At 37.2% G+C, this 15,167-nt stretch overlaps 1 protein-coding gene across 1 annotated transcript in view; it reads left to right on the top strand.

The window, feature by feature from the left end:
* The window catches only part of ANOS1 (anosmin 1), a 122,836-nt gene that overhangs the window by 20,854 nt on the left and 86,815 nt on the right, over positions 1–15,167 (top strand). The window lies entirely within an intron of this gene.

Below are 15,167 nucleotides of genomic sequence, written 5' to 3'. Positions count from 1 at the left end.
GGCCGGGAGCGGCCACTGCACTCCAGTCTGGGCGACAGAGTGAGACTTCAACTGAAAAAAGAAAAAGAAAAAAAAAGATGTAGCCATTTCCCCTTCTTCTGGACAACAGGAAACCCAGACTCCTGTTCGTTGATGTTGCATGCATTTCTCAGCTATTACTCTGCCTCATTGGCTTCTCTCGCAGGAACTTCCAGTTGCCTGTTGAGGGACATGCATTTGAAATTTAGTGGGTTTTTCTTTTTATGGTAAAAGCACTTTGTACTGACATTACACGTGGAAAACCCATCTAATATAATGTTAAGGTTGAGTGATACTCTGCATAATGGTATTCTCTTTAACCTAAATTTTAAACAGAAACAGAACAGAATAACAATATAACATAGAATGAAACTAATTAGTGCAATACACAGTTTATACTGAAACTTTTAGTCACTAGTATCTTGGGATTATACATAATTTTGCTAAATTGATTAATTTAAAAAGAGTACATGATTCTAAGTTGCAAACACATTAAAAAATATATATATATAAAGACCATCTCTATAGGTACTGCTAGGAATTCATTGAGTGCTGATTCTTGATTTAGTAGGTCTAAAATTCATTTTTCAAGAAGTTATTTTTCTCTAGGTCATTAATACATAGAAAAAATGTTTTTTAATTGCCTTATTATTGTTATTATTATTATTATTGGGTCAGAGTCACACTTTGTTGCCTAGGCTGGAGTGCGGTGACATGATCAGGACTCACCACAGCCTTGGTCTCAGGAGATCCTTCTGCCTCAACCTCCTGAGTAGCTAGGACTACAGGCACAAGCCACCATGCCCGGCTAATTTTTTTATTTTTTATTTTTTATAGAGATGAGGTCTCACTAAGTTGTCTAGGCTGATCTGATCTCCTGGGTTCAAACAATCGTCCTGTCTCAGCCTCCCAAAGTATTAGGATTATAAGTATGAACCACTACACCCAGCCAATTTATCCTTTTAATACAATTTTTCATGGTATTCATGCAGTTTTGCAATTTTCAGCACAATTATGGAGTGTTTTTTTATCACTACCCCAGCAAAATTACATAGCCCTTACTCTCCAATTCCTTCATTCTTACATAGCCACTAATCTGTTTTCTATGTAGATTGGTTTATTCTTGACATTTCTTATAAAAGATGGAATCATACAGCACACGGTCTTTGGTGTCTGGCTTCTTTTACTGAGCATAATGTTTTTAAAGTCCATTTATGCCATAGCATGTATTAGTATTCCATTCCCTTTCATTGTCAAATAATATCTCATTGTATCTTTTTATTTTATGTATTCATTCATAAGTTAATGTACATTAGGTTTGTTTTCACTTTTTGGCTATTATGAATAATGCTGTTATGAACATTGTGTACAGGTTTATGGTGCACAATGTTTTTCTATGATTTAGGTAGAATTATAAGCATATTGGATATATTTTATCCTGAGATTTTTACATAAAATTATGCCTAATTTAGTTTACAATATTAAAATAAACTTTCTTTCTTTGCTGCCATTATGAATTCCTAACGTAATTAAACTGAAATTCCTAACCAAAAGAGAAACCCACAGAAAGCAAACCAGAGTGGATGTCTTTCTGGAACACTAAACACTAAACCTAAATCAGTTTTGGGAAAATTTTGATTAATACTTAAAAAAAAAAAGTAGACTACCTAAGGACCACATAATTTCAAATCATTACCCTGGAATGACATTTACTTTCATACACTGAACTAACTCTACTTTGTATTTATTACTTGAGGTAATATCTCCATTGGCATTGAGAAGCCCATATGGATTTCAAATAAACTAGCCTTTGTATTTGTGTGTGTATGTGTGTGTATGTTCATGAGTGTAATATGCATTTCAGCCTCCTGATTTGCGGGTCTTGCATATTTTCTTTTATAATAGTCTAACAAAACAAGGGTGACAATTGGTAAGGAGGCAGATTCTCTGATGTATACTTAAAAAAAACTACGGAATAATTTCATACACTTTGCTGGAGAAAAAAAATCACAGATATAATAGTTTAATGAGAAGATGAATGTAAGGCATGCTATTTTGTATCAATCAATACCTCCTTTTCCCTCTTTCTGCCCATGTGATTATTCTCTCCTTTACCAAGGGTGAACTAGAAAGTTGGCAATGTATTGCTTTTGTTTCTTAGTTCTCTCTGTGTGTGCATGAATATGCTTCTCTACATCTGATTACTTTTACAATGACTCTTCAGATTTACAAAATATTTTATTTTTATTGCTTTATCCCCTATAAAATTTTTTATTCCCTTGAGCATTCCATATGTCTGACTGGCCTACTTATTCCCAATAATTTTCTTGTCATTTTAAAAAGGCTTATTCTTCTCCATATAGGCTGATCTGTTGAAGTAGATATCTAATCTTAAGAGAATGGCATTGTAGAAGGAAGTATAATCTTGCTACAATGAGAGAACATTGCTGTGTAGGGTATAATTATATTAGAAAACAACTCTATTTTTGAACTACTGACTTTGGCCATATTCAATAATTGGAGTTTATAGGGGACAATCTCTTTCATTGCTTTCTTTCTGTAGTAGAAATTGTATCTATAACGTCTAGAAATAATTGATATTAATAATGTCCTATATAGCTTTCCTATATAGAGATTTTTAAAAAAATAGAATGAGCTTTTTATTAGTCTCACATAGCAAATGTCTCCTAGTTATAGCAACAAGTTTTCTGTATTGAGAAGAATTAATTTCAAAGCTCTATGATTTTATTGCAAGAAGGAAAAATTGAGAAATCCAAACTTTCCAACAACACTCCTTTTTGATTTGGTACTGATTTTTTTTGCTTAGAAAAATCTGAGCAAAAGGCTCTGCCTTTTTCTCCCTTGAGACCAACAAGTGAGGACTCAGCCTATGAGAAAGGACAAGCTCCCTCTCTCACGGCTTAATCGAATTGATTCGGTAGGCCATCAGTGTGGTGGGCAGCGGATTTACATTGGCCTGATATTCTGTCAAGTGGCAGAAGGGAATTTGTTTGCCCCTGTGAAGATGGTTTTCTGAGACTGGCTCTTCTTCCCTTTCCCTTCCTCTCCCTCCCCCTTGTTAGGAGATCTTGGTGTGAAGACAAACAGATGCCTGCTGCCCAAATATGGTCCTTAACCTGACCCTCAACCAGGCCCACAAAGGAGGGCTTTGAGATCCCCTGTGAGGCAGCCCCTGCATTTTATCACGCCGTGAAATTCGGAGTGAAAGCCCCATGCCTCTCACTGTTTAGCCATGCGAGATATGGTGATGGTGGTGCCGGAGGGGACTGGGAAGCCAGAGAGAAAACAAAACAAAACAAAAATAACAGCAGGGACAAAGACAGCCTCCCCTCACTCCCCCTGCTTTGATTGTTAGGTGGTCTATAAATGCCTGAGGAATAGTAAGCTTGGGGCACAAGAGCACTTTTTTTGTCACTGGTTCATTTTTAGTCTTCTGGGTGGGGATGCACTGGAGGCGGTGACTGAGGAGTCATTTCTGAGCTAGAAGGGTCACTGGTTTTTGCTCATTAACAAAGAGCAACAACAACTACATATTCAGAGAGAGAGAGAGAGAGAGAGAGAGAGAGAGAAAGTTTGCCACTTCATGGGAAGGATTTATCTAGCAGATGTGGAATCTCTAAAAATAGTTTGTAGACTTTATTTCCTACAGAAGATGCCATTCTGATGTTTTATTTTTGCCTTGCATTCTCTTTGCAATACCATATTTGCATATTAGTCAATTACATTTTCTATTAAACATTAATCAATTGGGAATGAATTTCTGATGTATTATGTAAATATGTGGAAGATATTTCTGTTATATTCGAGAAGTAGCAAAAAAGCATTCATTAAATTATAAAAGTGCATTAAATGCCATTAGGAATAAAGCAGATCTGTTTCCCTGTCAGTGAACTGGGGCTATGTTATCAGTTAACAGCATGTGGATGCTACATTTTTTCTGGAGATTTGGGATCTTTAGGCTACTCTCGTGAATTAATACATGTATAGAAAACTGAAGGAAGCCGGGCTCGGTGGCTCAGTCTGTAATCCCGCGCCTTTGGGAGGCTGAGGTGAGTGGATTGCCTGAGCCCGTGGGTTCGAGACCCACCTGGGCAGCAAGATCTCATCTCTACAATAAATCAAAAAATCAGCCAGGCGTGGTAGCGCATGTCTGTAATTCTGACTACTTGGAAGGCTAAGGCGGAAGGATCACCGGAGCCCAGCAGGTCGAGGCTGCGGTGGCCGGGAGCGGCTACTGCACTCCAATCTGGGCGAATGAAAACTGAATGAATTGGGAAGAAAATAATAAACCTTGGAGTGAAATGTCCTTTATTCTTCCTTCTGTGTGTTCTTGGCAAGTTAAACTGTTAAATGTAGCGGCACTTAATTATATTAAGCTGCCTGTTCAGGTTTGTGGGGTTTGTATATCTTATTTAAAATTTCCAAAATGATTTCATGTGTGAGTAAGATTCTTTTTCAACCCCGAAAATGAAAGAAAGCAGTCATTAAATACTTCATCTACATCATAAACATCACATGTATCTGTTAGAAAAAGGGTGTCCTCATATAAGTTATTTTCAGGTGCTTGGAATTTCATTTAGAGAATTTTATTATTTGAATGCTGTTTTTGTGAAGCAACTAGGTGATTGACTTTACCAGTGACATTCAAGATTTGGGAAAACAAAAGTTAGGTTCTTTGTCTCTGATAAAAGGAATATAAATTTTTTCAATAAAAAAGTCGTTTTCTTTCCTTTGTTCTATGAATCTACATCATGCCTGATATATACTTCTAGAAACACATTCAGCAATCACTTTAAGGATTGCTAAGATCCAAGCTTCTACTTGACCAAAAGCTAAAGTTTACTCTGAGTAGCATGAGAATTATAGATCACGTATGCCTTTCATCTCAGAACACAGTAGAAATCTTTGGAGCGGATTAATGCTGCCAAAATCTACAGCTTTATTTTTATGCTTAAGAAGATCAGGTCTATCTGTAATGTAATCTTCCATCCTGCTATCTTTTGCCTGGTTAATTCTATTCACTTTGTTGTCTGCCTAGACATATCCCTTCACTCAGGGAGATTTTTGTACTCATTGCTGGAGTTAGGTTCTCTCCACCTGTGTTTCTATATACCCTTTTCTATAGCCTTGGTCCCACTGTATTGTAATGGCTTGATTAATTTTGTTCTCCGTCCAAAGTCAAAGCCTGTAGACTGTGTTTTATGTGTCCATGGGCTCCCAGTATTTCTCAGATTGCTAGACACATAAATGTAGCTCAATAAATACACATTCAGGGAAGGTAAGGAGTGAGGGAGGGAGGGAGGTTACAAAGCAAAGGGAGAATCTTGTAAGGTCACCAATGAATGTTCATGACAAAACAGACAATCAAAGAACCTGTGGCTACATTCTTTGCATTTGCTGGCACAGGGTTACTTTTTTTTTTTTTTTTTTTGGAGTCTCACTCTGTCACCCAGACTGGAGTGCAGTGGCCGCTCCCGGCCACCGCAGCCTCGACCTGCTGGACTCCAGTGATCCTTCCACCTCAGCCTTCCGAGTAGCTGGAACTATAGGAGCGCGCTACCATGGCCAGCTAATTTTTGATTTATTGTAGAGATGAGGTCTCGCCAAGTTGCCCAGGTGGGTCTCGAACCCACGGGCTCAGGCAATCCACTCACGTCGGCCTCCCAAAGTACGGGATTACAGGCTGAGCCACTGAGCCCGGCTGTTACATTTTAAAGCACATCTGTCATCTTAGTTGCTTGCATCAGGCAATGGTAGTAAAAAAGAAAACTAATCTAGGTATGCAAAGTAGAAGGGATTTAATACAGGGGATTGAATGCCTCTAAAATGATTGGAGTTGTTGAAGGAATGGGCTGTAGGCTAAGCTCCCAGAGATGACCCCCGAGAACAATAGAGAGTTGACTCTCCTGTTTTCTCTGAGACCTCTCTGGAGTGACTATGTTGGAGTGAAGAACCTTTTCCTTCTTTATGGCTGTGTAATATTCCATTGTGTACCACATTTTAAAAATATGTACCACATTTTAAAAAATCCAGTCCTCTTTCGATGGTCAGCACAGTTGGTTCCATGTCTTTGCTATTGTAAATAATGCTGCAATAAACATGCTTGGGCAGGTATCTTTTTCATAGTGATTTGAGTCCTCTGGGTATATTCCCAGTAGGGGGAATGTGGGATCGTATGCGAGGTCGATTTTTAGATCTTTTAGAAATTGCCACACTGTTTTCCACAGAGGTTATACTACGAACTTTGCAGCAACTTGGATGGACTTAGAGGCTATAATACTGAGTTATCTATCACAGAAACAACTAAGTATCACATGTTCTCACTAATAAGCGGACTTTGAATAACTATTGTAATACTATAAGAAAGGGATTGGCAGTAGTGAGAAACTGCCAGGCGGGGGGGGGCATACCTCATCAACAAGGGTACCTGCATAATAAACATTTGTATACCTAACCCTGAATTTTACTCCACATCTTTAAAATAAAAAATTATATATATATGTATATATATATGTATATATGTGTGTGTATATATATACATATATACATATATATATATAAAGAACCTTTTCCTATGGAGCCTCTCCAGACATCCAGGAAGCTGGAGAATGAAGACTTGAAGACTGTAACAGGAACCTTCACAGTTCCACAATGGTTCTGAACTGCAGAAATAGTGAACAGGGCATAGGCAAGAAAATGCCTTCTGCTTTATTTCTGTTTCCAAATGTTGCATAAATGTATTGATAAGCATAATCTAATTATATGCTCTTATTATATGCAGAATCTTAGTGGCATGATCATCTGGGAAATGCAGTTTTTACCTCCTCCCCCACTAGAAGGTGGGTGTGATGGATATTGAATGTACACCTATAATCTGTCTACCAATTAAAACTAATTAAAATTAAATATTTCATTTTTCTGTCTCATTGGCCACATTTCAAGTGCTCAGTAGGTTCACGTGACTGATGGCTACCATATTGGACAATGTATATATAAACCATTTTCACCCTGACATTATGTTGAATACTATTGCTCTAGATATTGTGAGTTGTCTTTTCCCCTCAATTTTTGGTTCAGCAGGGTAACTGATGAATTAATGGGTAAAAGCATCAAGAGATTAAGCTTACTCAAACAGTATTCAACTAGCTGAGGTGTGAAATGCAAAACAAGAGGAAAAGACATCTTTGGTTGAGCTCTTAAATGTGTGTTTCAGGTCAAGTGAGTAACAAGGGAAAACAAACCCAAGAAATTGAGGTCTGCATTGCCCAAACTATGAAGGAGGCCAGATTTGAAAGACCAACACAGTTAAACAAAGGTTCACTCTGATCCTAACTTACTGAGTTTGTGCTTGCTGCTTGTTTTATTTGGGCTCACAAATAGCTTTAATTGCTATTTTATTATAATTGAATTTCACTGGACACCAGAACCTCAGCATAGCTCTTTTAGGGGTGAAGGGAGAATAAAATGAAATATCTAAGTAAGATTGTACAGGTTTTGAGTTTAGGTTAAAGACCAAATAGGCTTTATTATAAATAGGGTTTCCCATCCATAACTAGCATGTATTCTCCACTACAGTGTTTCTTTTATAGTTTCTGCAAAGTTATGAATATGATGTCTAACTCGTTAATCTAGAGCAGACCTACCACATAATTCCAGATTGAATGGGTTTGGTCAAGGATGCACTAATGTCTTAGAGGAGCTTTCATGTTGACAAAGCTAGGGTGATTTGATCTGGCAAGGGAGACAGGAAACATGAAAGTCCTCATGAGATTTGGCTCCTTGGTTCTTTCAAGAGCTCACCATGCCTTCCTTGAGCTTGACATGTCAGACAACCAAACCACACAGATAGATATTAAGCTGTCAGTGTTACAAGCTCCTTCTATCTGAAAAGGATTAGTGTTGACACCGTTGCTGATTGGTCTGACTGCAAGGACATGCTTCATTTTAGGTTCTCTCTTAGAACCTACTATAATCACTCACCTCTCAGATAAATAGATTTCATTTCTTGGGAATAATAAACTGACAGTATGTACATACCCATGGCATTCTTATATATTGCTGATATAAGCAATCTTATTAAGCAAGAAGCAGATATTATAAATAAGACTGGCTTATAAGTAGCTCTGTGAGTCTTAACACAAGGACAAAGAGCAAAATCCCATTCCTCCTGTGATGTATGCCACATTTTATAAGGTCATTAGCACAGGAAGAAAGGACACCAGGCCACCCAGCTTGGGAATACGATTGACATGGTTCTCTAGACTTACCAATTAAATGTTTTCTTAGGAATTGTGTGTTGTCAAGAAAATGTGGAGAAAAATATGTACAGAGATAAGGATCAGAGCTAGATATGCATAAGCTTTTAAACAGAGCATGAAGTGAGGGAAATCCTAATCTCCATTCAACTTTTCACAGAGGAGTTGTTTAACCTTGGAGTGCAGTGATGTCAGAATCATGCTGTGCAGACTAAATTCTAACTTTCGTCGGAGAGATGCGAGCCTAGCTGTTTAAACCTTTGGAATGCTGTTACTGGTGATTCCAGTTGAGTTATGCAAAATCTGATCTAATGAACGCTTGAAATTTTGAGTGCACAAAATTGTTCTCCTCAATTCAGCCTGTAAAAACTGGCTAATGTCTCTGCCAGGTTTCTTGAGTTATTTTGATTATCTGGGGGTCAATATTGGAGAAAGCTGAGTGGTTGTCTGCCAAAGGACACAGATGTCTGTAATCAAACTATAATTTTTAAAAAAGGTGTGTGTGCGTATGTGTGTTATATTTTCTGGATATGAAATCACATGTAAAAATACTATTTTCTAATCATTACTGATTTTCTTGAGCACTTGATTGAATATACCTTTTTTATTTTCCCAGAAAAAAAGGCTATCTTGTGAATATATCATTTTATTGGGCTGTTTTCCTATGAATTTTCCACTGATACTCAGTTCTCTAAGTGTCTTTAGGAAAATGTTGATGTTAGGATGTAAACTTCCTCCTTTACTTGTCTGTCTTGGCCAAATGCCAACATCAGTTTTTCCTCACTGGACTTTTAATACATATAGAATGATTCTGCTGGTTTTAAAACTTATGCATGAACTTAGGTAGGAAGTGCACATACAACTGAAAGCTAATACTTATATGGAACATGCCATGGGGTAGTTTGCGACTGCAAAAGAAGTCAACGCTATTCATTTCCTATTTTCATTGCGAGGAACATTTTGCTTTGATATTGCAAGACGGGTTTATCTAGCATAAAGGAGAGAGGGATGTTCTGAGAGGCAAATTGGACCACAGTGCTTGATGAACTCGTTCCTGTGCTTTGTAATTTGAAGCCAAGACAAAGGGGCAGGACAATTGGGATCCCTGCAGAACCACCCTGGAGTTTACCTGGGACTTCCAAGGTGACTGGGGCTGTGGTTAAACCACCTATATACAGAGCCTATTAGATATGACTTTACAGGGCCTAAAAGATTCTCGGCTTTGTCTCTTTATTCTAAAACAGTTTTATGGAAAGACATGTCACTCAATTACTATAAAGTTTCAGACCTGAAGCATTTGTCTTTAAATTTTTGTTTCTTTCTATAAGCCCATTGATAGGTACTTTAATTTTAAATAATATTTGCTCATATATATTTATTCATAATAGTTTTTTTAAATGATTCCTGCTGAAGAAAATTTGTGATTCTGAAATTTTAAGTAAAAGATTATTTTATGAATTTATTTTTAATTTTAGATTTATTTAATAAAGAAAGTCATGATAATAGTGCAAAGAACTTCCATATATTTCTCATGCAAATTAGAGTTTAGCAAACTTTCTGTAGAAGACTTGTGAATAATTTTGGCTTGCTTGGTCATCTGTCACAGCTACTCAACTCTGCTGTAGCACAAAAGCAGCCATTGACAATAGGCAAACAAATAGCCATGCTGTGTTCCAATAAAACTTTATTTCCAGAAACAGGAGGTGAGCCAGATTCAGTTGCTTAACTCAATATAGATTTACCAATTCTTAACTTTTTCTTTTCTTTTTTTGCCATTTTTGTTTTTTCACATTCTCTCTTTCCCTCCCCCTCTATATACATATGTGTATGTGTATAGATATATGCATTTGTAATAATTTTTAACCATTTAAAGATAAGTTGCAGATATCATGACTCTTTACCTCCAGATAATTAAGCATGCATTTCTTAAGAAGTGCATTATTTTATGTAATTATTGTAGAATTATCAAATTCAGGCTATTTAACATTGATGTAATACCAATATCTAATCTAAGGCCCATATTTAAACTTCACTGATTATCCCAAGAATTTCCTTTATAGCCTTATTTTATCTGATTCCAAATCCAATCCATCATCATGCATGGCCTTTGATTGTCATCTTTAGTCTCCTCTGGTCTGAAACTATTTCTCAGCCTTTCTTTTTTTTCCAGGATATTGGTATTTTTGAAGACTAAAGGCTAGTTGCTTTGTAGAAGTCACCCCAGTCTGGATTTGTTTGGCATTTCCTCATGGTTAGATTCAGGTTCTGCATATTGGATAGGAATCCTGCTTCCGTGATGCTGTGTCCCTCATGGACACAATTTTGGTTTTTTTTCCCTCTCCTTCCTGGAAGTGTTTACCTTTGATCTCTTGTTAAGGTGCTCTCTGCTGGTTTCTCCACTATAAAGTTATCACTTTCTCTTCATAATATCTTTTTAAGTTCAGACATGCTATTTGAAGCTTTAATACTATGCAAAAAGATAAGATAAGGGCTGAAAAATCTGGATGCTAAGAAGGCATGCTTGATGTTCCATATAACAGAATTCCACAACGTGTCTACTTCAAGACATTTAATGATATACATAATGGTATAGTTAAAGTGAGAAAGAATTACTTTGAGAGTATGGTTTTCTGATAATAGCTACCTTGATTAATTGCTTTCCTCTTATTTATTTATTTAAGTACTTTCTAAACACTTTCCTTGAAACTCAAAAAGCCCTTGATGTCTGGACTCCCTTTTATTATGAAAAATAGTTGTGATAAAATGAGGCCCAGTTTTCCTGATAAGCATCGTGGTGAGAGTGTAATTATCCTTTGAACGTTTCAGAGCAAGTTGATTTGTGATGTGAACCGTCTCAGGCATCACACTGTTGAGCTGGGTTGGCATGTGAATCCTCTGTGGTTAAGGCTCTGATGATTGTTCAACTGCACTTCTGAGGGCTGTCTGCCAAAAGATTTCATTATTTTGGCAAGACAGTGCACTTTTCGACACACAGGATTGTAACAATTTCTATACAGTACCAATTTAGAGCTGGAAGGAGGCCACAAATACTTCTAAAGGCAGTAGGGTGCACATATTTTAAAAAATATATTGGAGAAAATAAAAACTTCCATCTAAAAAACAGATCTACATTTTCTCAGAGAAACTTGCTGCCATTAATTTAGAAAACAGAAATGATCTTTGCAAACTTCTGTGGATAGTGTTACTATATGCTATGAATATATACCTGTATATAATAAAACATTGGATTTTTTGGTAGAATCCGAGGCTCATTTCTTACATCCAGGCAATAATACAGACAAACATTAACTATAAATAATTATTTGTCATCATTCAACAGAAAATATTTTTCTGAAGGTATACCATATGTCTTACAAACTTCACTGTGCCCTACTCTCAGAATATTCCTTTTTATTCCACATTCTGGCCACACATGAGAACATTACCACCCTACTCAACCATAGTTGCTAGAATTGTGGGCAAGAAATTCAGCACTTTAAAAACAATTGTTAGAACATGCTTGAGAGACTGGAATGAAAATAAATTTTTATTTTTCTCCAATTAAAAGAGAAAAATGATAGGTTTTGGGGAGACTAAAATAAATTATCCTTACAGGTCCTCTAGAAATGGAAGGGAACCAGATTCACTGAGTACTTAGATACTTTGTGTAGGTACTTTAAAGGTGTTTTTATAAATTTCATTTCAAAAAAGTGCTCTTGGGCAAATATTTTCCCTCTCTTGTATGTATTAGAAATCTATAGTTCAGAGAGGTTAAAATAGAACCCGAATGGAGAAAAAACATTTAGCATATGGTAGTTGAAGGATTCTTCTCTATGTCAACACAACTCCAAGGCTCTATATTCTTTCTCTTGCCTTCAGACTTGGCTAGAATCATGTTTCCATATCCCTCACTTGAGGAGTGGCCTGCGTTATCTACCTATTCAAAACCACTCAAGCCCAGTCACCAGAATTACACCTATAAGGGCACACACATATAATCAGCAATACTTTCCCACCAAATTGGATACCTGTTACTTATCAACATGTGCTACAGATGACCGTTGTCATGTTTATCTACATTCAAACTCTTACATCCTCAAAGTTGAAGTGAGAAACCGAAGGGCCTTTGTTCAGTCACAAGTGGAGCCATAGACTAAATCTTATCACCAACCACTGCTTCTATGAAGATGTTTCAGTTCTCATATTTGAAAGGTTGGGTTCAGTGACATCAATGATTTCTTGCATCTCTAAAGTTCTGTGTTTTCATATTGTAACCCCTCCACTTTATCTGGGACCTTGATCAATTGATTATTTTCTGTTTCTCCTACATCTTTATTTATTTATTTATTTATTTTGAGTTGGACTCTCACTCTGTCGCCCAGACTGGAGTGCAGTGGTCGCTCCCGGCCACCGCAGCCTCGACCTGCTGGGCTCCGGTGATCCTTCCGGCTCAGTCTTCCGAGTAGCCGGAATGACAGGCGCGCGCTACCACGCCCGGCTAATTTTTTTTGATTTATTGTAGAGATGAGGTCTCGCCTGCCCAGGCAGGTCTTGAACCCGCGGGCTCAGGCAATCCACTCACCTCAGCCTCCCAAAGACGCGTGATTACAGGCTGAGCCACCGAGCCCGGCTCTCCTACATCTTTAAACAGACCGTCTCCAATTGATCCTTTTTTTCTGCCTACCAACATGTTCCAGTCACCTTATTTTGAAACACAAACACATAAAGAGAGAACAAAAGAAAAAAAGCTTTGCTAAACTATGAAATCTCATCAAAGTTGCCATTCTAGTTTTCACATAGCCCAACTCCCCAAATTTTTGCCACACTGATTTCATTATTTGAACATGTATCCTGGATTTTTTCTTACAAATGAACAGGCTACTTTTACCTTCCTAGACTGTCAGGTTCTTGAAAGCAGGCCCTTGTGTGTTTTATAGATTTAATGGATCTATCACTTAGCATGACATTATAGTTATGGTGAGAACTCAGCCAGTAGCTGAAAAAGGAATGGATTAATGATGAGAGAGAAAGACAAGAAGAAACTTGTAAATGCTCATCATTAACTTTAACCTTTGCCCTAAACCCCTTGTCCACAATTTCAGTAGCTAGTTGAATAGACATCGCTGCCTGTATATTCCCTGAACTTCTCAAACTCATCACATTAAGCACTTGGTTCCACATCTTTCCTCAGGCTTGTTTCACCTTCATCCTCCATCTTGGTGACACCATCGGTTCCTTTCAGATATAGGTTAGAAATTTTGGTGACTTTTCCCATTTTCATTTGTCTCTCATTCCTGTCTTTTAAAGAAAATCAGTAACTTTGTCCGTGAGCATGCACATCCACCTTGCCTTCACGGGTTGTTTTTCCTTTTCTGTTCACCCCCAATGTCCTCTGCTTCCTACATGGCATATGGACACAGGATCTGGTGGAGAGAAGATTTGGAAGGCAATGCAAAAGGTTTGCTCTGGTTTTATTCGCTGCACTATTTCACCTGTCTAATCCATCTTCTATTTCCACACTCAAATCATCTTAAACACAAACTGAAGCAAGCAACGTTCCATTCTCAGAGTGTTAGTGACTCCTTATTGAATCCAAGGGTTAACTTTCCAGCCCTGTTTTCTGCTATCTTCTCTCCTTTTAGTAATCAAACGCCATCCTTCCTTCCCCACATACATACAATGTTACCCAAGCCCCCAAACCACTTACAAATGTTCAAGTCCCGCTCATCCTCCTTTTTTTCCCCAGTAATAGAGACGAAGTCTTATTATGCTGCCTAGGCTGGTCTCGAACTCCTGGGCTCAAGTAATCCTCCTGCCATGGCCTCCCAAAGTGTGGGGATTACAGGCATAAGCCACTGTGCCTGGCCTGTACTCATCCTTCTAAGCTAATTCATACGTTCTCAATTATATGAATTCCTCTTCAATGCTTCCTATATAAAATTATATATCACTTTTTTAGTTTCTTATGACACATTGTTCTTTTCTCATTTATTTTATGCTTCATTGAGACAGACTTACATAACTACATACTTTTCTCCCATAAAAGATTTTATACTACCTCAAAGCAGAATGATTTTTGCCACATTTTTCCTATCTTGGTGACTAGACAAGTACTTTGTACGTAGGAAATGTTAATTCATATTTGTTGATTTAGCTTATTTTATGCAAATTTGAACAGGTTGAAATGTATGAAAATAATGGTTGCTTTGTTTTAGTGTGGGATTTATTTGTCTACATAACATGATTATGGGGCTTTCTTGATTATTGCACATGTGTGAAAATTTAAATTTTTGTGAAAATTTTTTGCTTCATCATTTATTATCATTGCTGTTTTGGTAATAAAATTTCTGCTGCTGTACTTTAATGAAAATGTTTGTTTAAGTATAAGATGGAATTTGGTGCTAAACTGGCCAGATGGTGGTTCACCAGAGTAGTATCAACAATTTCCTTGTTTGTTAGTACTCTGGCTCATGATGCCTTTCTCTGTGACTTGCAATACTTAATCTTATAGGTTGTGCTTACATAGATACCTTGGAATGTGTAGCTCCTAGGGCATTCTGAAACTGAATCCTCTCTGGGATCATCTTATTTTAGTAATCCCATAGATTTGCAAAGTACTTTTCAGCATACAAATCTCTTCTATATACATTATTTCATTAAGCCCCTGTAGCAAGTGGCATAAATGGGGTAGTACTTTTTAATTTTTATATATTTGGGGGGTACAAACATATATATCTTTTATGCATATATTGTTTTATGGTGAAGTCTGAGCTTTTAGTGTATCTGTTGAGTGTACATTGTACCCATTAGGTAACTTTTCATCCCTCATCCCCTCTTCACTTTTCAGAGTCTCCGATGTCTATGATTCCACTC

This window comes from Carlito syrichta, unplaced genomic scaffold (assembly GCF_000164805.1).
Source record: "Carlito syrichta isolate Samal-C Ts95f unplaced genomic scaffold, Tarsius_syrichta-2.0.1 Scaffold260712, whole genome shotgun sequence".
NCBI lineage: Eukaryota > Metazoa > Chordata > Mammalia > Primates > Tarsiidae > Carlito > Carlito syrichta.
Note: the sequence above shows the minus strand (reverse complement) of the source record. Positions and strands in the feature narration are given on the sequence as shown.